Raw genomic sequence first — 27,784 nt, 5'->3', positions numbered from 1 at the left:
GACTCCATGTGTGGGGCCCACATTAAGGCCACGTCAGCATGTGAAACGTGGATGCCACGTTAGTAGTGGGCCCCACACAAGCACCATGTCAGCAGTGAGCCCCACTAAAAATGCCATGTAAGCATTGGGGGCCCACATGCCACATCAGCAGCGGTCCACATGGCACGTCACTAGTTTGTAATGCAACAATTTTTATCAACTTTTAGGACAGTAGAATATAATTAAAAGCAACGCTTATATAGCTAATGCAACACCACAATATCTGGTAAAAACATTACCATTACTTTATAATGTAATACCCAAATATCAAATGCAACGCTTTAATTAAAATTTTTACAAGATAATATTTCATAATTACAGAAGCCCATTATCCTAATAACCATTCAACAATTTCTATTAGCCATCCAAAACATCATCCAACAACCCCATTACAAGTTCCATCCACAAAATACATCCAACAACCCAAACATCATACTAACTACTAAATTCATTACAAGTTCTTCGATGTGCCAAAAAGATACTATTACAATTGCAGCTAGAGCTATTACAATTTGTGGGGTATCAAATACCCTTAATGTAAGAAACTGTTCTGCTGGTACATGAATTGGTGAATCCTGCAAATCAGAAGTAAGACAAAAGTTTTAATAATATCATTGTATTATCTCCAATTAAAAAGTATGCTTTTCTAAGCACATACTAAACTTTTGCTTTTGCAACGCCTATAGTAGCAGCTAGTACCAAAGAAGTTGACACCGAGGGCTGAACTTTCTTATTTTGCAGGCCATCTAAAAAAAATAAAGAAATGGAATCATGTTGCATTATAAAAAAGGAAAGCGTATTTTCCAGAACAAAAAAGGAAGAAACCATGAATAAAGTAATTAGGTCACTATTAAGAGAATAATCACAACCCTTGATAATTAGCTCTCCTCTTTGAAGTCTTTGCATACCCCTAGCAAAAGTGAGTCCAGCTTTTGAAGAGTTTTACCCAACCAAATCTGAAATTGTTTTTGAGGACAGAATAGTCATACAAAGGTTTAAACTAGAAACATAGAAGATGTACATGTACTGAATGATTTAACATGAACATTATGTACATCTCTGCAAGAATATATTATTAGAAATTCGCATAACACACCTCAACACCGCATCTCATCTCTTGTATTGTTGAATGTTCTGAAAAACTGTCCAAAAGTTGCAGATACTCAGAGAGTACTTGAAATGCCTGCACAATTCAACATCTGAGAATTGGACTAGTGCTCACTGAAGATTATATCAAGACTAAAAAACTTTACGGAATTTAAAATACCACAATATATTGATACAAAATTTGGTATGTGAAATCCAACCTTACAAAAGTTATCATTCCCCACATGGGCTTCAAGTGCCATTTGTACAACAAGTGCATAACGTAATTCAGTTAAGATGGAAAACATATCCTGTAAATATTAAGAGATTATTGCAGGGCACGAATATGCATATTAAGGGATAACAAAGTAATTATGTACTAGATAGTAAGCAACATAAAGAGTAAAATCAAATTCCTAGTTGTCAAGGCCTCGTTTTGGGTACACTACATGAAAGTTCACAAAACAGATAAACAAACAAATATGTATAATAAAGTACATCATTGTTATTAACCCAACTAATAACCAAGTCCCTAATAATAAACCACCCAACATATGAGTACATCGATAGCCCATTTAATATCTCATATTATATTTACATACATTAGAAATTTACAAGATTAACATTTAGATATGGGGTCTCCGTTTCTCATTTACACCCGCTCTCCCAACCCACTCCCCACTTCTCACAACTCTTCTCCATCCACATTTCTTCCACTACCCTTCTACACCCACTTCATCCCTATACAACCATCTTTTCTATTACATATCTTAATCTGATGCCCTAATCAAGATAACTTCTCCTTTAAATTGGATGGCCAATCACGAATGGTTGACTTTTGTTGTGATTACTGATTACTTTGTTCTTAGATTTGAGTTTGGTCTACTATAATTCTTTTGTTGCTCTTACTTCTAGGTTAGTAATGGTATGATAAACACACATAATTTTCTGTTTCTCATACAAATCTTTTATTGTTAGATAAACTGAAATAATATCCATTAGTAAACATATACATACCAACTTCAGATACATGTTATGATTCCGCAAAGAACATTATTACAACTACTAATACCACACAGGTTATATCAATTTCACTGGAACTTGAATACTGAAATTTGCAGCAATTTATGGATTTTGTGGGGGAAAATCAGGTTACAGGTCAACCGGAATCCTATAAGAAATCCATTAGAATCTGATTCTGTTTTTTCCGGGTTCAGGTAATGTAACACCCCCAGATCCGGGGTCGGGAATCCGGGTTGTCACGGTCTTTCTTTCCACAATATCACTTTACTTAATTAATAATAAATACCCTCATGCTGTGACCCCACACTAACACACACCACAACTCGTTATAGTCTCAGAGATGAAATTGAAATAAGTACAAGTCTTTGAATCCACAATTTAAAATTATTACAACCCAAAATGATTACTTGATAATTTACAGTTAATTGCCATTATCTGCCACAAGTTATAATTATACATAATTGGATTCTCAAAAGTAGATGGTCTAAACTACAATGGATCTACCTCTGCAGCTATAGCAGCTACAATATCAGCGGGAAGACGCGGGACGCTTCCCACGCGCTTGCGCTGGGTCTGCTGGAGTCTGGCCATCTCTCCTAACTGTTGTTGTGTGATGAAGAAATAAAGCAAGAGTGAGCCTTACAGCTCGCAAGATAATATGTAGTGATAACAATAATACAAGTATCTAAATGGATACTTACTAGAATCTTTATCGTGTGTAAGATAATTACTTACTAGATATAAGTAAAAACAAGGAATGAAGTTACCAATACTTCCCCACACTTATATCATTTATAAAGCTACTTGAACTATCACCGTTCAAAGTATAATAAAATTCACGAGGTCATCCCATAGATGAGACCACAAATAAACTTGAAAATATTTGATCTTTGAAATATTTTGAAAAGAAATGAAGTTACGAGATACTTCATTCAATGGATACACCAATAAAAATGTTTGACCCTGTCAATGCTTCGGCAACCACCCATTAGTAGCCTTTCGATCGAAATGCTACGGGTAGTGTTGCAGAATTATCCAAATGGATGATGAACTCATTACGGGAGTTTACCGCGCCAGGAAGACCACTTACGATGATCAGTCGTAGTAGTACAACCCCACCATTTTCTACATGTAGAGGAGAACCTGTCGGATTTACTTGTCAACCGAACACTGAACTCCTAAGGAATGGACCGCCTTAGCGGAACTTCCAGGCCATTTGGGCCAATATAATAAGGCTGGGCCGGCGCTACTCGACCACTTACGCCACTCCTAGTTCAGATGAAATCCATGACTCTGAAACGTAAAGCTCGTTTCCCCCTTTCCCCAAGTAGAAACTTGTTGATACGGCTCCACCAAGAAGTCGTATCTAGTTGGAAAGGAAAACTCACCGATATTTCCCAGGCGATGCCTGTTAATGGATTAACTTGTTCCAAGAATTTTACTTCCCGAATATTGGGTAAGTAATCAAAAAAACTCTTTTACCAAGACAGCAACCTTGTTGCGAATATAAAACACACCACCGAGCCGGATCCCCCATGTTTTGAGCGAGTATTTAAATCCCCTTTTTTAAAAGGAAGATCTTAAATATAAAAATAGTTTTGGGATCCGCTCTATCTTTTGAAAATCATTTTAAAGACTCGAAAACACTTTAAAGAGTGTTTGGAGTAAAACTGATTTAATGAAGTAAATCAGTCCCCAGAATATTTAGAAAATGTCTGAATATTATTATTTAAATAATATTCCCATAAAAAAAATAATCTTTATAAAATAATTGAAGTAGAAGTATTAAATTTATACTTGAAACGAGTATTAAATAACCCAAGATATACTTATATGAAAGTATTATCTTTATTTGAATAATCGAAAATAAGTTTGATTATTTACACCTTATTCTTTAATAAAATAAAGAATAAATCTCAGCAAATAATCGGAGTCATAGATCCTCAAATGAATATTCAAATAATATTCAATAAATAAAATACGCTGAGTCATAATACCTCGAATGAATATTATAAATAATATTCATTAAATAAAATAAAGGAGTCATACATCCTCAAATGAATATTCAAATAATATTCATAAATAATATAAAAGAGTCATAAGCCCTTGAATAATATTCGAAATAATATTCAATAATAACATAAAGTTTAAAGTTATCGAATAAACCTTATTCGATTAATAGTTTGGAAAACTATAACCATATATATATATATATAAATATATATATATATATATATATATCCATATCCATATATACAAGATTACTCGGGATCCTCGACTCCCGGTTTTAGAAAATATTTTCACCTTTGGGTCCCTATACTAAGGGTATATGCAAGATACAACTATCCTCTAGCATAGGTATTATCAAATAAACCAACAGATATATATCTCAAGAATATAAAACAGGCATGCATATATACCATATCACATGCTACAATATATCGCAACATTTGCTAAATAACAATCATGCAATATCACAAGATAATGCATATACATACATTTACATCACAACAACAGTGTATCGGATAGAATACTTGCCTGAGCGACTTGGGGGTGAGAAAGGCTCGGGACGAGTCTGGCAACCTATAAACAACAAGTAAGTTGGAATTAAACCAAAATCACTTGTAAGTCTATGCTTTAACTAACTTAGACTCTAATGCTAGTTTTACGCTCACCGATTCGCTTAAGTCACTCGGGTACCCTCGGCTCCACCATTTTTAATAACTTGACCTTTACGAGTTTTAACGCGATTCCTTCGCGAATGACTTACCAACTGCCTAACACACTTACCATAAATGTTTCATACATTAATTAACCCTTTTTGGTCTTTAACCTACATTCCAAAATAAGGCGAGGGAAAAAGTTTCGTTCGTGAAACACCGTTACTTGAAACGGTCGTTTCTCCTAAACCGTAAATCGGAATCGGACGAACTACATATCAAAACGAAGCTCGTAACATGAGCTATCTAAACATGGCAGTGGTCACAATTTAGCAGGGGGTTCTCGGGTCCTAATGCTATGCACAAAAACAGTCCAAAGAAAATCGGACATTACGACGGCTATGTTTACGCGATTTCCCATTTTTTAAACTACCCACAATCAACACAAACCATCCTCAAATCCACACACATCAAACACCCATCCTTACCACATCATAACAATCCCAAACAATTCAATATTACTCATTCATACATATGCTTAACCTAACTTTAATCATGCTTTAAGTTTCTTTAAATCAAAACCACTAAATTATCATTTCATTTCACCACCATTCCAAATCTCAACTCTAAACATAACAACAAGATACCATAACATCCTACTCATCAAAATCACCTTATAACATATAAGAACCTAGGGTTTGAAAATGGTATACCTTCCTTGAAGTGGTGGGTTGAGCTAGGAAGCCTTAATAAGCTTGGAGTAGTCTTAAGAAAGCTTGGATCTTCAAGAAAACAAGAAAAAAAACTCAAGTTAAAACTTGAAAACACTATTCATTGTCTTCTCCAATGATTAAATCAAGAAGCTAGAGAAAGAATTTGTGGCTTAAACTTATGATATAGCCATTACTAAGCATAAAGAAGGTTAGGGAATTTTCTTACCAATTAAGGATGCTTGGATCTTGATTTTTGAAAATTTAAGCTTTGAAAATGTGTAAAGGCCGAGAGCAAAGAATGAAGAACAAGGCCTTGGTTGATTTTTTGATTTTGATGAAATGATTTGCTAGTTGGTTGACTTGTTTTTGTTTTCCATTTAGCAAATTACCACCTTGTCCTTGCATTTGTGTGGTCCTAAATCAACCACACCTCCTTCCTTCCATGTCATGCTTATGTCACCCCTATGATGTCATCCTCCCTTCCTTGTCTCCTTTCTATTGGTTGGATGACATCACTCCCCTTAAACCCTTTGATTAACTCCCTAATCGTTTGCCTAATGACCGCTGATCTGTTGCACGGTTCGCTTAACTTTCGTTCTCGTTTATCGTTTGAAGGATCATACCCGGGATCTTATTACTTAGGTTCCCTTGACCTTTCTCAATACATTATATTCCTTTTTATGATCCTCTATTATAATCCTTTAATTTAAATCCTTTTTATCCTGTTACCTTATACTCAATTCTCTCCGTATCTTGTGGATTTCCGGGAAAAACCAAAGTGTTCGGAATTGGGTTCTGACGATATTTACATACACTTATATACTTCATATAGTACTAATAAAATCCCAGAATATCCATAACAGAACCCCTACATAGTGTGGCGTGAAAAGTTTTCTCATTCAGCTAAAACACTATTCACAAGGGTTACAAAAAGTTGAAAAATTTTGGGGTTATTACAGTCTCCCCTCCTTAAAAGGATTCCGTCCCGGAATCAAACAGAAAACAAATGGGGGTACTTTTCTAGCATTGCGCTCTCTAGTTCCCAAGTTGATTCTTCCACATTATGATTCTGCCATAGTACTCTGACTAGCTTGATCACCTTGTTCCGAAGCACCTGCTCCTTCTTATCCATAATCCTTACTGGCTTCTCCACGTAAGTTAGATCTGGCTGCATATCCACCTGCTCGTACTCCACTATGTGCCTGGCATCTCGATGATACCTCCTTAGCATTGACACATGGAACACATTATGAACTTGTTGCAAATTAGGGGGTAGGGCTAGCTCGTAAGCTAACTTTCCAATCCGTCTTAATATCTCAAAAGGTCCAATGTATCTTGGGCTTAGTTTTCCTTTCTTTCCGAACCTCATTAATCCCTTCCAAGGGGATACTTTCAACAGTACTAAGTCCCCTACCTCATATTCCTTGTCCTTTCGGGCTAGGTCTGCATATTTCTTCTGTCTGTCTTGGGCTGCTACAAGTCGCCCTCTGATAAGATCCACTATATCTTTGGTCCTTTGGACCACTTCGGGTCCGAGCATCTTCCGCTCTCCTACTTCATCCCAGTATAAGGGAGATCGACACCTTCTTCCGTACAAGGCCTCATAAGGCGGCATCCCGATGCTAGCATGAAAGCTATTGTTATAAGAAAACTCGATCAACGGCAGGTGATCATCCCAACTTCCTTTAAGGTCTATTGCACAGACTCTCAACATATCCTCTAGTGTCTGGATGGTCCTTTCACTCTGTCCATCCGTCTGGGGATGGTACGCGGTACTCATATTTAACTTGGTCCCCGCACATTCCTGAAAGCTCCTCCAAAATCTGGAGTTGAACCTTGGGTCTCGGTCTGAGACAATGGACGCTGGGACTCCATGTCGCGTCACTATTTCCTTAAGGTAAATGTCCACCAGTCTATCGACTGTATATCTCTCATTGATAGGAATGAAATGAGCTGACTTTGTCAATCGGTCTATAATTACCCAAATGGCGTCGTGATTGGCTTTCGTCCTTGGCAAGCCTACAACAAAATCCATCGCTATCTGTTCCCATTTCCATTCGGGAATCTCCAGGGGTCGCAAAAGTCCACTGGGTCTCTGGTGCTCTGCCTTCACTCTTTGGCAAGTTAAACACTTGTTCACCCATTCTGCTACGTCCCTCTTCATGTTGGGCCACCAGTAATATTCCTTCAAATCCCTATACATCTTGGTACTTCCTGGGTGAATGGAATACCTTGAACTATGGCTTTCATCCAAAATCTCATCTTTAAGTTCTTGAACATTCGGAACCCAAATTCGGTAGGAGTACCTCATTATCCCTTTATCATCTTTCTCAGTATGGATCTCTTCTCCAGCCATTGACTTTCTGTCTTCATTCATTATTTTCTCTTGGCACAATCTGATCTTTTCCAATAATTCTGGCTGCATTGAGATCTCAAAAAGCTTTTCAGTTCCGGTTCCGGTTACCTTTACCTCTATTTCCATTTTCTCAAAATCCCTTATCAACTCTTCCGAGGTCGTTATCATTCTGAGTCTTTCCTTTCTACTAAGGGCATCAGCCACCACATTGGCTTTCCCTGGATGATAGAGAATCTCACAATCGTAGTCCTTGATTAGTTCTAACCATCTCCTCTGGCGCATGTTGAGCTCTTTCTGCGTAAATATGTACTTGAGACTCTTATGGTCTGTGAAAATCTCGCACTTCTCTCCATACAAGTAGTGCCTCCAAATTTTTAAAGCAAATACTATTGCCGCGAGCTCAAGGTCATGAGTAGGATATCTAACCTCGTATTCCTTCAATTGTCTCGACGCATACGCGATAACTTTACCGTGCTGCATAAGCACACATCCTAATCCTTTGTGCGACGCGTCACTATATATCACAAAATCTCCTTTTCCATCCGGCAATGCCAGTACCGGAGCCGTTATCAACCTTTTCTTTAATTCCTGAAAACTGTTCTCGCATTTCTCCGTCCACTCAAACTTCTCTGTCTTACGAGTAAGTCGTGTCAAAGGGGCTGCGATCTTCGCAAAGTCCTGCACAAATCTACGATAGTAGCCGGCCAATCCTATGAAACTCCTCACCTCTGTGGGTGTGGTTGGCCTTTCCCAATTTGAGACTGCCTCTATCTTGGAGGGGTCGACCAATACTCCTTCTTTATTGATCACATGTCCTAAAAACTGTACTTCATTCCGCCAGAATTCACACTTCGAGAATTTGGCATATAACTGCTCCTCTCTGAGTATTCCTAGAGCTATCCTCAAATGCTCTGCATGTTCTGCCTCAGTCCTTGAGTAGATCAAAATATCATCGATAAAAACTATCACACACTTGTCCAAGTACTTCTTAAATACTCTATTCATTAAATCCATGAAGGCCGCTGGGGCGTTGGTTAATCCAAAGGACATTACCAAGAACTCATAATGCCCATACCTGGTACGGAACGCTGTCTTGGAAATATCTTCGGGCTTAATCTTTAGTTGGTGATATCCAGTTCTCAGGTCAATCTTGGAAAAATAAACAGCATCCTTTAGCTGGTCGAACAGATCATCTATTCTAGGTAATGGGTACCTGTTCTTTATGGTTAGCTTGTTCAACTCTCGATAGTCTATGCACAACCTCATGCTCCCATCTTTCTTCTTAACAAATAAAACTGGTGCTCCCCACGGAGACACACTGGGTCTTATCATACCCTTATCCAAGAGTTCCTGCAATTGGATAGCTAATTCCTTCATTTCTAACGGGGCTAACCGGTAAGGTGCTTTTGAAACTGGCGCCGTCCCTGGGGCCAACTCAATAGCAAATTCAATCACTCTATCGGGTGGTAATCCCGGAAGGTCTTGGGGGAATACATCTTCAAATTCGTTGACTACTGGAATATCTTGTAAGTTGGGCACCTCCTTCTGTGTGTCCACCACATAGGCTAGGTAAGCCTCACTTCCTTTTCGTAGCATCCTTCTGGCCTGAGCCATAGTCAAAAATTTCTGCGTCTGCCTCTTTCCTCTAAATATAATTTCTTTCTTCCCGGGGATATTTAACTTAACTTTCTTCCCTTTACAGTCTATCTGAGCATCGTTGCTAGATAGCCAGTCCATTCCCAAAATCACATCAAACTCCCCTAATTTAAAAGGAATCAGATCAACACTGAAAGATTGCTCCCCTATGCCTATCTCGCAGGCGGGGTGAATCTGGTTAACAGGAATAATCTCATGATTGGCTATTTCTACTTGCAAGGGTTCTATCAAGGGTTTAGCCTTAAGTCTTAACCTACGCGCAAAGTCCTTTGATATAAAAGATTTAGTTGCTCCCGAATCAAATAAAACATTTGCACTGACTGAATTTAGAGAAAGGGTACCTGCTATCACATCTGAATCTTTCATAGCATCCTGGACTGTCATGTTGAAAGTCCTCGCAGTAGGTGGCTTATTAGAAGCAGCCCTGCTTGCTCCCGAAGCTGCTGGTTTGTTCATTGGGCATTCTCTCTTCCAATGACCCTGGCGTCCACACTGATGACAAGTGGTGGTTGGAATGACGGCAGGGGCTGACGAAGGGCATTTGTGAGAATAGTGGCCCACTTGCCCACACTTAAAGCAGGTTACTGGCTTTCCTTTACACTCCCCAGTGTGATTCCTTCCACAAGTGTTACAGGTTGGCAATGGGGGTCGAGACTGGTTGGAATAGGACATTCTTGACTTCTGGCCGCCCTGGCTCACACTCACACTCATTGGTCGCTTAAACCCAGTGTTCCTTCCTGGTAGGGACACTGCTCCTCGATTAAACCTAGTTGGGAAGCTCCTTCCTGCGGAACCTCCACCCATGCTCATACTTTTCCTCTTTATTCCTTTCTTCTCTCTTTCCTTCTGCATCTGTTCACTTCCGACTTCTACAATCGTTGCTTTTTGCACCAGAGTGGCATAGTCCGTAAGCTCAAGGATTGCCACCCTATTCTGAATCCATGGTTTCAGTCCCTGCTGAAACCTCCTAGCTTTCTTTTCCTCGGTGCTCACAAACTCCGGCACAAACCTTGATAATTCGGTAAATTTCGCTTCGTACTCTGCTACAGACAAATCATTCTGCTTTAGCTCCAAGAACTTGAGCTCCATCTGGTTTTCCATAAACCTCGGGAAATACTTTCCCAGAAACAACTGACTAAATCTCTCCCAGGTTATAATAGCATCTGTCTCCATGTTTTTCTTGGCCTCCCACCAGTAGTTAGCTTCTCCTTTCAGAAGGTAGGTAGCAAATACAGTTTTCTGTGCCTCATCGATACTCAAAATCTCAAAAGATTTCTCCATTTCCTTTAACCATGCCCTTGCCTCAACTGGGTCGGCTGATCCGTGGAACTCAGGGGGCTTAAGGGACTTAAAAGCCCTGAAAGAGTTTGCCACTGCATTGTTACTTCCTTGAGGGGGTGGGTTGGGTTGACGTTCCAAATTCTGTCTTAGGAGTTGCATGAACTGGCTCATGGGATCCATGCCTGGGTTTGGTACTGGTTGCTCAACCTCGGTTTCTCCTTCTTCAGCCTCTACCTCGAATCCCTCAACATCATACGTTTCCTCTTCCTCTTCATACAGGGAGTCATCCTGTTCCACATAATCCTCATCTTCCTCTTCACTGTGATCTTGGTTTCTATTGTCCTGATTATGGCTTCCCTGGTCCTCAGACCCAGGGTTCGCCCTAGTTCCAATCTTTCTTGGCGGCATGATTCTGATAACAATAAAAACAATTATTGGGAAAAATTCAACGTTAGGTCACAATCATATACAACATTGTGCCTTGCACAGCTCTTATAATGGGGAGAACGTATATCGCAATTCTATTATTTTAAGAAAGTTCTAATACGAAGTGCAGTAATAACAATAATAAAACAGTGATCCCGTCACTATGGAACTGAACTGAAAGGAAACAAATATATACATAATGCGAGAATACATAGTTTGATCTGGTCAAAAGTACAACAGTGCTACAGTCATCTGTCCCAAAAGTGATACACAAGAGTCTATCTGTCTAGTCAGAAAAAGGGATGCTATATACAAGTCAACTATCCCGGAAAATTGGCTCTTACTAAGGCCTCGGCTAACTAGACAACTAGACTAATCCATCATCAATCCTGAATCACACACCCGAACGGGTCAGCTCCCAAACCCTTTCCATCGCACGACGGAAGATATAGTCGGCCTGCCGCCTGGAGATCCTACCATGCCTGTCCCCCTGGAGAGATCTGAGTCTCGCTCGGGACGTGAGCTCTATCCCTGTAAGCTCCCTCCTCAAGGATCGGGGTATAGAAGCCCTGGTCTCATAAGCTCGGGTACGCCTACCCGCCCTCTCTGCATCCAACTCCCTCCTGGCCTCATCCAGTCGGGCCTCGGCAACAGCCACTCGGGTCCTCAAAACATCCTGAACATATCCATGAGCTAACGAAGACTGCCTCTGGGCAGGGTCAAGAGGTGGTGAATCCGGAGCCGCTGAGGGTGCCTCCTCGGTCTGCCTAGGCTCGGAAGTATGGGTCTCTGAGCTGTCATCATCAGGAATCCAAGATAGTGGTGGAGGGGTAGGGGCTCTGACCACCGGAAGTGTGGGTAAAGGGATACCATCATACACTACCATAGGTCCAACACACTCCTCAGCTACTGGGACCTCATCCGGGTCCTCCTCATCTGGAATAGCAATAACCTCTGTCTCTGACTCCTCTGAGGGGTCCTCCTCATCCTCCTCCATCTCAGGCTCCTCCTGATCCTCAACATCCAGCAATGCCTCATCATGCTCACGCTCGTACCTCTCAGGGTCCTCCATCTCAGGCGCCTACACATTAAACGAGCTAAATTACTATCATGATATTTATAAGGGTTCCCGTAAGGGTTTTAGCTGTCAGTACTACTTTAAGTAGTCCGACCATGAACTTGGCAAGAGTTCTTATTATCTTTGTGAGTTTATTATTTTATCGTCGCATCATCTCTGAGGTTTATAACGCTTAGCTCTGATACCATTTCTGTAACACCCCCAGATCCGGGGTCGGGAATCCGGGTTGTCACGGTCTTTCTTTCCACAATATCACTTTACTTAATTAATAATAAATACCCTCATGCTGTGACCCCACACTAACACACACCACAACTCGTTATAGTCTCAGAGATGAAATTGAAATAAGTACAAGTCTTTGAATCCACAATTTAAAATTATTACAACCCAAAATGATTACTTGATAATTTACAGTTAATTGCCATTATCTGCCACAAGTTATAATTATACATAATTGGATTCTCAAAAGTAGATGGTCTAAACTACAATGGATCTACCTCTGCAGCTATAGCAGCTACAATATCAGCGGGAAGACGCGGGACGCTTCCCACGCGCTTGCGCTGGGTCTGCTGGAGTCTGGCCATCTCTCCTAACTGTTGTTGTGTGATGAAGAAATAAAGCAAGAGTGAGCCTTACAGCTCGCAAGATAATATGTAGTGATAACAATAATACAAGTATCTAAATGGATACTTACTAGAATCTTTATCGTGTGTAAGATAATTACTTACTAGATATAAGTAAAAACAAGGAATGAAGTTACCAATACTTCCCCACACTTATATCATTTATAAAGCTACTTGAACTATCACCGTTCAAAGTATAATAAAATTCACGAGGTCATCCCATAGATGAGACCACAAATAAACTTGAAAATATTTGATCTTTGAAATATTTTGAAAAGAAATGAAGTTACGAGATACTTCATTCAATGGATACACCAATAAAAATGTTTGACCCTGTCAATGCTTCGGCAACCACCCATTAGTAGCCTTTCGATCGAAATGCTACGGGTAGTGTTGCAGAATTATCCAAATGGATGATGAACTCATTACGGGAGTTTACCGCGCCAGGAAGACCACTTACGATGATCAGTCGTAGTAGTACAACCCCACCATTTTCTACATGTAGAGGAGAACCTGTCGGATTTACTTGTCAACCGAACACTGAACTCCTAAGGAATGGACCGCCTTAGCGGAACTTCCAGGCCATTTGGGCCAATATAATAAGGCTGGGCCGGCGCTACTCGACCACTTACGCCACTCCTAGTTCAGATGAAATCCATGACTCTGAAACGTAAAGCTCGTTTCCCCCTTTCCCCAAGTAGAAACTTGTTGATACGGCTCCACCAAGAAGTCGTATCTAGTTGGAAAGGAAAACTCACCGATATTTCCCAGGCGATGCCTGTTAATGGATTAACTTGTTCCAAGAATTTTACTTCCCGAATATTGGGTAAGTAATCAAAAAAACTCTTTTACCAAGACAGCAACCTTGTTGCGAATATAAAACACACCACCGAGCCGGATCCCCCATGTTTTGAGCGAGTATTTAAATCCCCTTTTTTAAAAGGAAGATCTTAAATATAAAAATAGTTTTGGGATCCGCTCTATCTTTTGAAAATCATTTTAAAGACTCGAAAACACTTTAAAGAGTGTTTGGAGTAAAACTGATTTAATGAAGTAAATCAGTCCCCAGAATATTTAGAAAATGTCTGAATATTATTATTTAAATAATATTCCCATAAAAAAAATAATCTTTATAAAATAATTGAAGTAGAAGTATTAAATTTATACTTGAAACGAGTATTAAATAACCCAAGATATACTTATATGAAAGTATTATCTTTATTTGAATAATCGAAAATAAGTTTGATTATTTACACCTTATTCTTTAATAAAATAAAGAATAAATCTCAGCAAATAATCGGAGTCATAGATCCTCAAATGAATATTCAAATAATATTCAATAAATAAAATACGCTGAGTCATAATACCTCGAATGAATATTATAAATAATATTCATTAAATAAAATAAAGGAGTCATACATCCTCAAATGAATATTCAAATAATATTCATAAATAATATAAAAGAGTCATAAGCCCTTGAATAATATTCGAAATAATATTCAATAATAACATAAAGTTTAAAGTTATCGAATAAACCTTATTCGATTAATAGTTTGGAAAACTATAACCATATATATATATATATAAATATATATATATATATATATATCCATATCCATATATACAAGATTACTCGGGATCCTCGACTCCCGGTTTTAGAAAATATTTTCACCTTTGGGTCCCTATACTAAGGGTATATGCAAGATACAACTATCCTCTAGCATAGGTATTATCAAATAAACCAACAGATATATATCTCAAGAATATAAAACAGGCATGCATATATACCATATCACATGCTACAATATATCGCAACATTTGCTAAATAACAATCATGCAATATCACAAGATAATGCATATACATACATTTACATCACAACAACAGTGTATCGGATAGAATACTTGCCTGAGCGACTTGGGGGTGAGAAAGGCTCGGGACGAGTCTGGCAACCTATAAACAACAAGTAAGTTGGAATTAAACCAAAATCACTTGTAAGTCTATGCTTTAACTAACTTAGACTCTAATGCTAGTTTTACGCTCACCGATTCGCTTAAGTCACTCGGGTACCCTCGGCTCCACCATTTTTAATAACTTGACCTTTACGAGTTTTAACGCGATTCCTTCGCGAATGACTTACCAACTGCCTAACACACTTACCATAAATGTTTCATACATTAATTAACCCTTTTTGGTCTTTAACCTACATTCCAAAATAAGGCGAGGGAAAAAGTTTCGTTCGTGAAACACCGTTACTTGAAACGGTCGTTTCTCCTAAACCATAAATCGGAATCGGACGAACTACATATCAAAACGAAGCTCGTAACATGAGCTATCTAAACATGGCAGTGGTCACAATTTAGCAGGGGGTTCTCGGGTCCTAATGCTATGCACAAAAACAGTCCAAAGAAAATCGGACATTACGACGGCTATGTTTACGCGATTTCCCATTTTTTTAAACTACCCACAATCAACACAAACCATCCTCAAATCCACACACATCAAACACCCATCCTTACCACATCATAACAATCCCAAACAATTCAATATTACTCATTCATACATATGCTTAACCTAACTTTAATCATGCTTTAAGTTTCTTTAAATCAAAACCACTAAATTATCATTTCATTTCACCACCATTCCAAATCTCAACTCTAAACATAACAACAAGATACCATAACATCCTACTCATCAAAATCACCTTATAACATATAAGAACCTAGGGTTTGAAAATGGTATACCTTCCTTGAAGTGGTGGGTTGAGCTAGGAAGCCTTAATAAGCTTGGAGTAGTCTTAAGAAAGCTTGGATCTTCAAGAAAACAAGAAAAAAAACTCAAGTTAAAACTTGAAAACACTATTCATTGTCTTCTCCAATGATTAAATCAAGAAGCTAGAGAAAGAATTTGTGGCTTAAACTTATGATATAGCCATTACTAAGCATAAAGAAGGTTAGGGAATTTTCTTACCAATTAAGGATGCTTGGATCTTGATTTTTGAAAATTTAAGCTTTGAAAATGTGTAAAGGCCGAGAGCAAAGAATGAAGAACAAGGCCTTGGTTGATTTTTTGATTTTGATGAAATGATTTGCTAGTTGGTTGACTTGTTTTTGTTTTCCATTTAGCAAATTACCACCTTGTCCTTGCATTTGTGTGGTCCTAAATCAACCACACCTCCTTCCTTCCATGTCATGCTTATGTCACCCCTATGATGTCATCCTCCCTTCCTTGTCTCCTTTCTATTGGTTGGATGACATCACTCCCCTTAAACCCTTTGATTAACTCCCTAATCGTTTGCCTAATGACCGCTGATCTGTTGCACGGTTCGCTTAACTTTCGTTCTCGTTTATCGTTTGAAGGATCATACCCGGGATCTTATTACTTAGGTTCCCTTGACCTTTCTCAATACATTATATTCCTTTTTATGATCCTCTATTATAATCCTTTAATTTAAATCCTTTTTATCCTGTTACCTTATACTCAATTCTCTCCGTATCTTGTGGATTTCCGGGAAAAACCAAAGTGTTCGGAATTGGGTTCTGACGATATTTACATACACTTATATACTTCATATAGTACTAATAAAATCCCAGAATATCCATAACAGAACCCCTACATAGTGTGGCGTGAAAAGTTTTCTCATTCAGCTAAAACACTATTCACAAGGGTTACAAAAAGTTGAAAAATTTTGGGGTTATTACAGGTAATCATTTGGGTTCGAGTTTGGATTTGGATTTTGCAAACCCACCCATTCTCATCCCTAATTTTTTCAACCCTATTTTAATCAACATGACATTTACGGCCTTAAAATATCTAAAATAAATCAGGCTAGGGGTTTCAACCACATTTAGCATTCTTCCAACAAATATCAATCAAACAAATATAGCTAGATTACTGATAATTGCTGACTCCGAAGGAACGTTTGTTACCAGAAGGGCTTACTTTCTTCTAGAATTTGTGGTACAATTAGATCCCTTGATACTTCAGTCCTTGAAGAGATTAAATGTCTTCGATCATTCTGCACATTGTCAAATGTAAATAATATCTTAATCATCTACATATCCAACAAGGAACCTTGTGGAATGACAAGTCCAATTTGTTAACAGTAAAATCAACAATAAGCCAATAGCAAAAAGGGGCATATCGGAATACCTGAGGTTAGCGATTGCTACCATTTCTTTCAGCCGTTTTTCCTTCTCCTGTTCAAAGTCGATAAGAAGATAAACGAATAATCGTTGCCTTATCTCCTCGCCGTTGTACGTACTTGCAAAAACAAATACAATATGGCTTGCAACTGATATATAATAGAAATTAAAGAGAGAGAAAGAGGAGAGGGGAGAGAGAGAGAAATAGATAGAGGGAGGGAGGGAGGGGGGAGAGAAGATTACCTAATGAGTTTTGTCCGAAATGAGAGTGACAAAGGGGGGAAATGAGAGTGAGAAATGGGGGAAATTTGTCCCAAAATTTTCGCAATGGGGGGAGTTTTGTCCGCCCAAAATTTGGGTCAAAGAGAAAGAGTATTAAGTGCATATATTATATTCCTATTTTTTTAACAAAACAATAGCTGTCTAGCGTGGTTTAGAGTTCCACATAGAGTCTCTGTGCCTAAGATTAGGTACAACTCCTAGCCTTGCATTTTTTTAAAAACCTATATTTTGATTAAAAATATTTTATTTTTTAGATTTTTTTAATTTTCAAAATTTATAATTTTACAAAAATTAAAAATACGATTTAAACTTATATAAAATGTATGTCTAAATATGTTTAATTAAATAAAATAATGTATTTTATATTTTAAATAAATGATTAAAATTTTAAACTTATTGTATTTATTTTGATATTATATCTATTTTTATAATCTCAAAAATAATATAATATAATATAATGAAACGCTTAAACGAAAAACCTATATTTTAATTAAAAAATATATTTTTTAGATTTTTTTTATTTTTCAAAATTTATAATTTTACAAAAATTCAAAATACGATTTAAACTTATATAAATGTATTTCTAAATATGTTAAATTAAATAAAATATTACATTTTATATTTTAAGGAAATAATTGACTAAAATGTTAAACTTATTGTATTTGCTTTGATAATATATCTATTTTTATAATCTCAAAAATAATTTAATATAATGCAACGCTTAAATGTGGTGTTGCACGTCACAACACTAACAATTTTAACAAAACAGTACATTTCTGTTTAATGTAATGCTTTTTGACTAGTCTAGGAGAAGATTAAGCAAAAACATATCTAACAGAATGATTTTCTTGCAACACTCAAAAAAGCATAGCATTTGAGCACTTATGGCGTAGTGTATATATATCTCTGGTGGAAATATCAATCCACCAAAAAGTTTTTAAACCGTCTTGTTTAATTACTTTGTGTTTGAATACTTACAATCATTTAATCCCCACTACTGCATGTTCATTCACAACTATATATATTTATATTCAAAAGAGATTTTAAATTTTCCAAAAGAAACCAAAAGTCCATTCAATCCCCCTTCTGTAAATCCTGTTGTTAGATTGTTAGGGAATAACAATAAATAAAACTGATTTTTGATTTTTTTTAAATAAATTCCAGAAACATATTTTTGAAATTGAATTTGGGTTTTTCAGATCAAAACCAGGTACAAACCGGGTCTGAAATCAGATTGCCAAGAACAACCCGGGTCATAAAAAATATGACCGGAAATTGCACAGAATCCGCCGACCGGCCAGGATTTCGGCCAAAACAGTACAGTTTGATGTGGGTTTTGCCGGGTTTCGATTCCAAACAATCTCAACATCTCATATCAATCAACAGATGACCATAATCATCCCGGAATCTCACTCTTCGGCCAAATCAAACTAAACTCCGACCAACGATCGATTTAACAGATTTATAAATGAAACTTCAAAATTAATATCTTAAATTAAAGCTTATAACATGAATAATCTAAGCTCTAACACCAAACATATCACAGGTTGCTCAAAATAAAAAATGATCAAATCAAAATTGAACATAAACCCTAATAATCGAACTATGAATTACAGCTACCGTTTGATGAAATTGATGATGCAAATTGATCATAAACTATCATATAAATCTATAAAAACAATCAATTTCATCAAATATCCTTAGAATCAAAATGCCCCAATTTCAGTCAAGAAACCTAAAAATCAAAATCGAAAATCTATGAATCTAGACATGAAATTGATAGCATAATCAGATAGAATAGATCAAAAGCTTTAATTGAGTACTTACATGATAATATTTGAACCTTAGAATCACTAGAAATCACAGCTTGATTCTTTGGCCCGAATTCAAGAACCCTAATCCGATTTTCAGAGAATTTTCTGATTTTTCTGATTTTTTATGATTTTTATATAAATAATTAATAAAAATAAATCTATTTATAATTGTAGATAAATACCCCTAATTATAATTGAGTCCTTAATTATAACTCCTTATAAAATTAATTAGCCCTTGATTAATAATTTATGGGAAATAATTTTTAAATTTTTAATTCCAAATAATTACAAAATATATGCCAAAATTTTCCAAAAATTATGAATAATCCAAAAATACAAAGATATGAAATATTGAAAGTCACATAATTTTATAAAAATAAAAATATGATTTTTGTGGGCTTCTGAGTACCCGTAGGGGCCCGGAAAAATTATTTTTCACAAAACAAGACATTTTCAAAATTAACTTGATGTTCGGAAAATGAATGTGGTATACGCCATATGATGCAAAATAAGGCAATGGTTCTATATATAATAATAAATATTAGAACGAAACTTGGATAGTATAACTTTTATTATAAATCCATTTAACACGTAATAAAATATTCGAAAAATATCCCGAACCATACGGAATACATACAACACATAACAACTAACATTTTATGATCAATACTTATTTATGATATAATAAGACACATAATACTCACTTAATATTTTACAAAATGGTCATAATTTCCTAGTTGTTACATTATGTGTAACAGCCACCTGGCTTTGGAAATCCAGAATTCCCAAATTTTGTTTATAGATTGTTAAAGGCTCTCTATGGATTGAAGCAAACACCTAGAGCATGGTATGACACACTGTTAGAATTTCTACTAAAGCATGGATTCACTAGAGGAATAACTGACAAGACTATATTCTACAAGCAGCATGATGATGACATTATCCTAGCTTAAACTTATATGGATGATATCATTTTTGGATCTACTAATGAAGAGCTGTGTCAAAGATTCTCAAGACTCGTGAAATCTTTATGAGATGAACATGATGGGAGAACTAAGTTACTTCCTTTGCCTTCAAGTTAGCCAAAGAAGTGATGGAATCTTTATTAGTCAAATCAAGTATGTCAAAGATCTGTTGAAGAAATTTGGGATGGTTGACTGCTCACCTGCATCAACACCTATGTCTACAGCTACCAAATTGGATGAAGATAAGAAAGGAAAAAGTGTAGACATTTAAGGTTAGAGAGGAATGATTGGATCTTTGCTGTACTTAATTGCTAGTAGACCAGACATCATGTTTGTAATATGTTTGTGTGCTAAATTTCAAGCAAATCCCAAAGAATCACATTTGATGGATGTCAAGAGAATTTTTAGATATTTTAATGAAATAACGCACTTGGGATTATATTATCCTAAGGGAATTGGATTTGAAGCTGTTGGATATACAGATGCATATTTTGCTGGATGCAAGGTAGACAGAAAGAGTACAAGTGGAAGTTGTCAATTCCCTTGTCAAAGATTTGTATCTTGGTACAGTAAGAAACAACAAGATGTGTTAACTTCCACAGTTGAGGCTGTATACATAGCTGCTGGAAGTTGTTGTGCTCAAGTGATTTGGGTTAGAAATCAATTAATGGACTATGACCTAGTGTTACATAAGATTTCAATTATGTGTGACAATACTAGTGCCATATCTATTGCAGTTAATCCAATTAATCATTCTAGAACTAAGTACATTGATGTAAGGTACCATTTTATTAGAAAATATGTTGCAAATGATACTACTAAGCTTATTTTTATTCCAACTGAAAAACAGTTAACTGATATTTTCATTAAACCTTTGGATGAATCAACTTTCACAAGAATTGTAGGTGAAATTGGTATGTTAAATTCTTCATCTTAAAGGCAAGAACTCAGCTAATGTGTTGCATAAGATTTATTTTTGATAAATTAAAATTAATTTTATTTAATTAGTAAAAATATTAGGAATATGATTTATAAATATTTCAGGATTCTCTGTATATATTTATTTTTCAAATTTCAAATAACTTGGAATTTTTCTAATTCTAAGTAAACTGTCTAAATGTTAATTCATATTTTCAGTATGTGAAATTAATATAAGAAATAACTGAGAATGAACAAAAGTATGTAGAGAACTGAGTTCTCGATAAGTCTAAATGACTTCTCGACAAGTCATTTTGAGACTTCTCGATTAGTATTTTCCAGGACTTCTTGATGGACTTCTCGATAAGCCTCTTTATGACTTCTCGATAAGTATTGTATAGATCCTGATATACATATCAATATGGAGTTCTCTAAAAGTATAAATTTTAGAATTATCAATAACTCAGAGCTGTAATTATTTAATTCAATAAATTATTTCAGTAAAATACTTTTGATATATAATCAATTCTAATTTTATGTTGATTTATTCAATAAAAATTGGAATAATTCAGTCCAATTAGGACAAACTGGGTATTTAGTCTACATCTCGATTAGTCACTATCTAGTTCTCGATAAGAGTCAAGATAGTGACATCTCAACATTAGTCTTCTAATTCACGTGACTTCTCGATAAGTAAATATGAACTGTTTATTCCTTCTCGATAGGTAACATAGCACACAGGGGCCTTCCATAGCTGAGACCTTTCCTTCACAACCATTAGATTTTAGGAATCCAACTACTTCATCCTCTCAAAAGGATGAAATTGGTAAAAAAAGAGAAAACAAACATTTATGGTAGTTGTTACTTAGAGTGGTGATGATCAAACACAAACTGAGTCACCCTTGGTCGGAAAACCAAAGAAGCAAAGGAAGGTTGAGTTGACCACTTAAATGGCCACCTCTGCATCTTCTAAAAAATATGCATTGTAATAATGGGGCAACAATAGACTCTAGTGGAACCTTCCCAACAAGGTGTCACTATTGAAACAAGTATTCTCCCCAATGCATCATGTCAAGAGTCTGCACCCCCTCTTGAGCACTCTCAAGAGGGTGAACGAAGTCATTTGGTTGGCACACACAGTGAGAGCACAACACTTGAAACTCCCTCATCCATTCAGGGGGTGTTGCCAAAAATCATTCCTGAACTCACTCATCTCTATCTCAAATTTCTTCATCTTATAATGAGAGGCTTGAATTATCTACTCAAGCCTTGCCAACATAAAGTGACACGGTTCAAGAAACTGTGCTCACCACTCAGATACAATCTTTAGATGATGAGAGGCTACATGTTGAGGTAGACCTTGATGACACCATAAAAAATGTAGGGGTTTCATCAGTTTTTACTAAAGACCATGTGCAGGTTTAAATTGCACCTTCATGTGCACAATAGTCTTCAAAGACTGAAAGGTTTGAGGGTAGTGCTCTTAAGGGGGAGCTACTCAAATCCCCTCCAATTCAATTGGAGGTTTCTCAAGCAGGAACAACTCCCCTCACAACCCTAGCTAAAATTGATTTGTCAATTGAATCCGAGAGTACAATTTCCAATGATCCAGCTATTGGGGAGGCAAGTTATGAAGCACATTCAAGTGCCAATTCCTTGCAAGAGGAACAAGGATTTGAGGTCATGGTACATGATAGTAACCTGGTTAAATCTTCTCCAATTCTAATGGAGGTTCACTCTACTAGTGAACAACACATTATCACAACCACAATTCATACTGTGAGTCAAACTGTGACACATGTCATATGAACAGTTTCACCAACTCTTCCATCCACCTCAAATACTTCCAACCAACCATCAACCTCAACAGCCATTAACTAAACTTTCACACAACCTTCACACCTCATCTCACAATAGCTGCAAGATGCTCAAGCCCGACCTTCAATAATAAATAATTTACTAGTTGATCAACTTGCAGGCCTAGCCAACATCACCCAACAACTTCTCACAACTTATATGTCTAACCAAGACTATCTGGAAATCTTGTTGTCCTATAAGGAAGATGTTGAAGATCAGCAAGCCAAAATTGCAGATGAAGCTGAGCAGGATGGCAATGTGGATGCATGACTGTCATAGGACTTCAGTATGACTATGGAGGAGGCCTTGGCCAAGTTTAGAGAAGACTATGCACCATTTTGGGGAGTAATGCTAAGGTCCTCACTCCTCGAGAAGTCTATGATTCCATTACAGAAGTTTGTAAAGCATAATTAAAAGCATTTCATCATATTGGAAGAGAAATAAATAAAAATCTGGATGGACATTAGACTGGAATAAAGAAAATGGTAAATCAAAGGATTGATGAACTTATGCCAACATTCTCATAGATGAAACTCTTTCTCTTACACCGGTTGAAGAAAATCTTACAAAATTAAGGGAATCTTTCATAGCCTTGCATGAGGTGAACCAGAAGTAAATTACCCAAAATAATGACTCTAAGGTCAAGCTGGATCAGTTGTACAAGGCTAGATATGAATCATCAGCTTTGGTATTTGAGGAGATCAAGAATGTTGTCCAGAATTCACTTGGTACCATCTCTGCATCCAGTTCACAATCTATACCCTCTACATCAACAAACCTTCAAATCCAGAATCTACAAGCTCAAGTCACAGATCTTCAGGCTTCCAACACTTCTCTGTCAACTCAAGTCTCACAGCTTACCTCCCTTGTCACGAGTCAATAACAAGATATCAAGTCTCTAATAAACTCCCAGAAATACTTGCAAATATAGACATCACTGTCACTGGGAGCTATTATGGGTGCTTTAATATACCCCTTCAGGAAACAGCTCAACAAGTAAGGACCCAAATCCCTAAACATATCAATATGCCTGTCACCAAGCCTAAGAGGGAGATGAAGTCCAAGCTAAAATCCAACCAAATTTCAAGCAAAAATGAAGATGATGTTGGATTAGACAGACTCAATAGGGTAGCTGAAAGACCTTGCCTTGACAAGAAATTTGATCAATTTATTGAAGCCCCGAGAGTCTCTCTAAATTTTAACCATTTCTCATAAAAGAAGGTTGTGGAAAAATATATCAATTACCTGAGGGTGGTGATGGTAACTAAGGGAAATTTCAAGGAGAAGAAAGTGGTTGTTAACATAAATGACTCAGGTATGGACAAATGCATGCATGTTTATCTCTCTTCCCTATATTTAAGAAGAGCATCTGAATTGGATATCTTCATCAACAGAGTAAGGGTGGTGATTTCAGAGGACACTCTCCTGCTTAATGAGCTCAAAAAGGGTCAAATAGGTGCATTTCCTGAAGCCTACCAACAGCCAAGCAATGGAGTGGCCTACATTTTTCCAAAACCCAAGAAATGCAAATATTTTTAAATTTCAAAATAATGTGTCATGGGAAACAAGAAGCTAATGATGATCTTGAAGATATAATGAAGTCAAAGAAAATCAAGACTTTTGAGGTTGTGGAAATGATCAAAATTCTTGGCAAATACTTGAAGAATGCAGACACTATGCTACCTAGAACACAAATCAACACAAAAGATGATTTGGATGATGATGAGCAGATGAAAAATGAACATAAATCTTCTGGCTCAAATTTAATTCATTCTAGTAAAACTAGTGGTAGCAAAGTGGATGACAAGAAGAAGGGGAATGAAGATAAGAAAGGAAAGGATGATGGGAAGATAAAGAAAAAGGATGGAGAAGGAGGAGATAAGAAACAAAAAGTTCAAGAAATTCAAATTTCACAAACTCTACAAATCCAAAAAAATATACCAAACCAAACAAAGACTCAATCTATCCAATCCCCAAAGTCTAAGTACCTATACAAGCCAACTGTTAATTCTCTTCACAGCTAACTAAGTCTCTCTAAAGAAAATATCAAAACCACCTTCATTCGAACCTCCAACTAGAACTCACTTCAAAATTGCAGGAAGAAAGCCAAGAAAAATTCAAGCTGAAGCTGGTGCACTTTGGAATTGTTTCAATCAAGATGACTTTCTGCCAAATTCTGAAAGCATATCAGAAGATGATTATCATAAATAGTTAGCTGAAGAGATAGTCAAAGTCTGTGTTGTCACACTTGGAGAAGTCAGGATCTATTCCAAAGATGGCACCTCTATTTTGCTGAATAGAGAAGTCATTGAAACATTTTTAACTGCAGAATTGGAGAGAGTGATAGGTTTGATGAATGCAAGGGACTCATACACAAGAATGTGGAAGGCTGTGTTGGATGAAAGGTTGAGAGATAGAGATATCAGGAATGCAAGGGAAAAGGCTGAAAGGGAGGAAAGAGAAAAGAAATATGCTAAAGATATTGAAATATTTGAGCAGAGGTCAAATGAGCTGAAGGTAAGGGGGTTAAGTAGGGATCAAACTGGCGGAAGCTCTAAGATGGACTGAGATTATTGAAGAACTTGAAGTATTAATCAAACTCAAGGACCTTATTAGAAAAGAACCTGGTTATGGGAAATTTAGTTAAGATTTGTAACTCTGTGTTGATGTAACTGCAAGTTATATACAAATGTACTTTGTAAATTTGTCAGTCTCATTGTATTTGATTTTAGCTTGGGGTTAGTCTAGTTATCAGGAATGAATTTGTGATAATTGATCTTCTCACAATCGGGGGAGATTGTTGTGCAAGACATGCCTATATATAACAAGACTTAGTCATATTGACAACTCTAAGGATAAGTTGTATGATAATCTATATTTGTATTATGCAATTGTATTCCTTGAGTCTGTAAAAATGTTAAATAGATTATGTTGGATGATTTTTCTATGAACAACCTTCAAGCTAAGGAATAAACTCTGGAAGAAGATCAATTCCCGATCATGCCTCGGAGAGAAGTGTAGCAGCTTGAATTTGAATAATACTGTTCTAAGAAAAATGCTCCAAGTCAAATATTGACAAGTCACAAATCAAGGAATATCGAGAATTCTACCGAGAAGTCCAAAATGACATGTAGAGAAGTCCCAAGAGATATCGACAAGTCAACCAGCATGTAGAGATCTCATATATCGACAAGTCAAAATATATATGTAGAGAACTGGAGATATCGACAAGTCATTTATTCATGTAGAGATCTAGAGATATCGACAAGTCAAAAATCTTCATGTAGAGAACTCAAGATGTCGACAAGTCAAAAGCCCATGTAGAGAACTAGAGATGTCGACATGTCATTCTACATATAGAGAACTGGAGACCTCGACTAGTAATTTATATATGTCGAGAACTCGAGATATCAATAAGTCATTTTACTTATCGATATATCACTTCTCTACAGAACAAAAGGAAACCTCGACAACCTATCTCATAATTCAGAATACAGACAAGTGCAAGATTAAAGATTATCAGTCAACAAATAATTCATTCACTGAATTGAAAAGTCTACAAAAGCAGCTTGAAGAATACAAGATCACAGACCAAGATTCACTGGACAAAGGATGGTAACAGACCTACAAGATTCTGCACAAATTTCCTAACACCAGAAATGGAAATAGACAAGATAACTTTAGAAAGTGTGTTCGTACATTTTAGTGCAAGTTTTATAAATTTGTGATGTTGATTTATAAAGCATGCATAAGTCCTTAATTAAGATATAAGAAAATAGATCTGGAAAATATCTCGTATTCTCTCTCAAGATTTGTACCCGAGTTCTTATTTCTAAGAACACAGATTTGTAGCAAAACAAATTTGATTAATACAATCAAGTGAATTTTCTTAGATTTGTATCAGCTTGATTGTATTAATCAGATTTTGCTACAAACTCTGTCACTGTCAAGGTTTAACCCGCAAAACCTTGGCACTAACCCAACTTGTTTATTAAACGGGTCACCCAACCTGACCCGAATAATTCATCTACTCGACGAATTATTTTATCTACTAACGATATAATTATTCAAATTAATTAGTAAATTTAATTTAATATATATTTATCAAATCAGTACACTTGATTTTTTTTATTTGTGTAGCATAATGAATAAAATACATTTTTACGTTTAAAAATACTATTTTTGTATTACAAAATTATTCATGTCATATTAATTAATTAAAATTCATATATACATTTTATTAAAAAATATAAAAAATAATAATAATAAATGATTGAACCTTTATAAATTTATGTTTAAATGATCAATTATATTAGAATTATATTATATATATTAATAAATATTTTTAAAAATATAATTTTACAAGTTTAGCAGGTCGGGTTCGGGTTAACTAGGTTGACCCATAACCCGCCTTTTTTATTTGGTCAATTTTGAATCCGACCCGTTTTCGACCCAATCTATATAAGAACAAACCTAACCCGTAAAATCCGTGTCACGTATAAAAACAACCTTAACTCATAAAATTCATATTAAATTCGTGTAAGGTTGTCGGGTCGTGTCCATTCACACACCTAAGTTCCTGTTTGTAAACTAGTGCTATTGGTTTCTAAACTCCCACGTCACTTGTTCCGTAACCTCCAAAAGTACGAGCCGAATGGTTGGGCCCACTTATCTAGAGAAAATGGTGGTGGGTAAGATGTGTTCTGAGCCCACAAGGCCTAGTATCTTTCTTTAGTTTCAGACGTGGATCAAAGCCCATCCAGTATATAAAGGATACATCTTTATCATAACAATCAACTTGAACACACATGAACAAAGAATGATAATAGGGATATTAATTTTATTTTTTATTTTTTGATGCATA

General features: G+C 36.4%; 1 long non-coding RNA gene across 3 annotated transcripts; it reads right to left on the bottom strand.

Annotated features, from left to right (window-relative positions):
* Positions 1-323: 323 nt before the first annotated feature.
* On the bottom strand, positions 324-17,265 carry LOC141668583 (uncharacterized). 3 transcript variants are annotated; one of them, XR_012553094.1, is made up of 7 exons: positions 17,092-17,265; positions 16,869-16,957; positions 1,347-1,436; positions 1,136-1,222; positions 909-995; positions 698-785; positions 324-614 (listed from the first exon to the last, which is right to left on the bottom strand). It is a non-coding gene; the product is annotated as an uncharacterized LOC141668583 (long non-coding RNA). The 3 variants fall into 3 exon arrangements; XR_012553095.1 differs by having other exon boundaries at positions 703-785; XR_012553093.1 differs by having other exon boundaries at positions 324-785.
* Between the last annotated feature and the right edge of the window lie 10,519 nt (positions 17,266-27,784).

The sequence above is a fragment of the Apium graveolens genome, chromosome 6, assembly GCF_009905375.1.
Source record: "Apium graveolens cultivar Ventura chromosome 6, ASM990537v1, whole genome shotgun sequence".
NCBI lineage: Eukaryota > Viridiplantae > Streptophyta > Magnoliopsida > Apiales > Apiaceae > Apium > Apium graveolens.
This window is presented reverse-complemented; position numbering and strand designations above follow the sequence as displayed.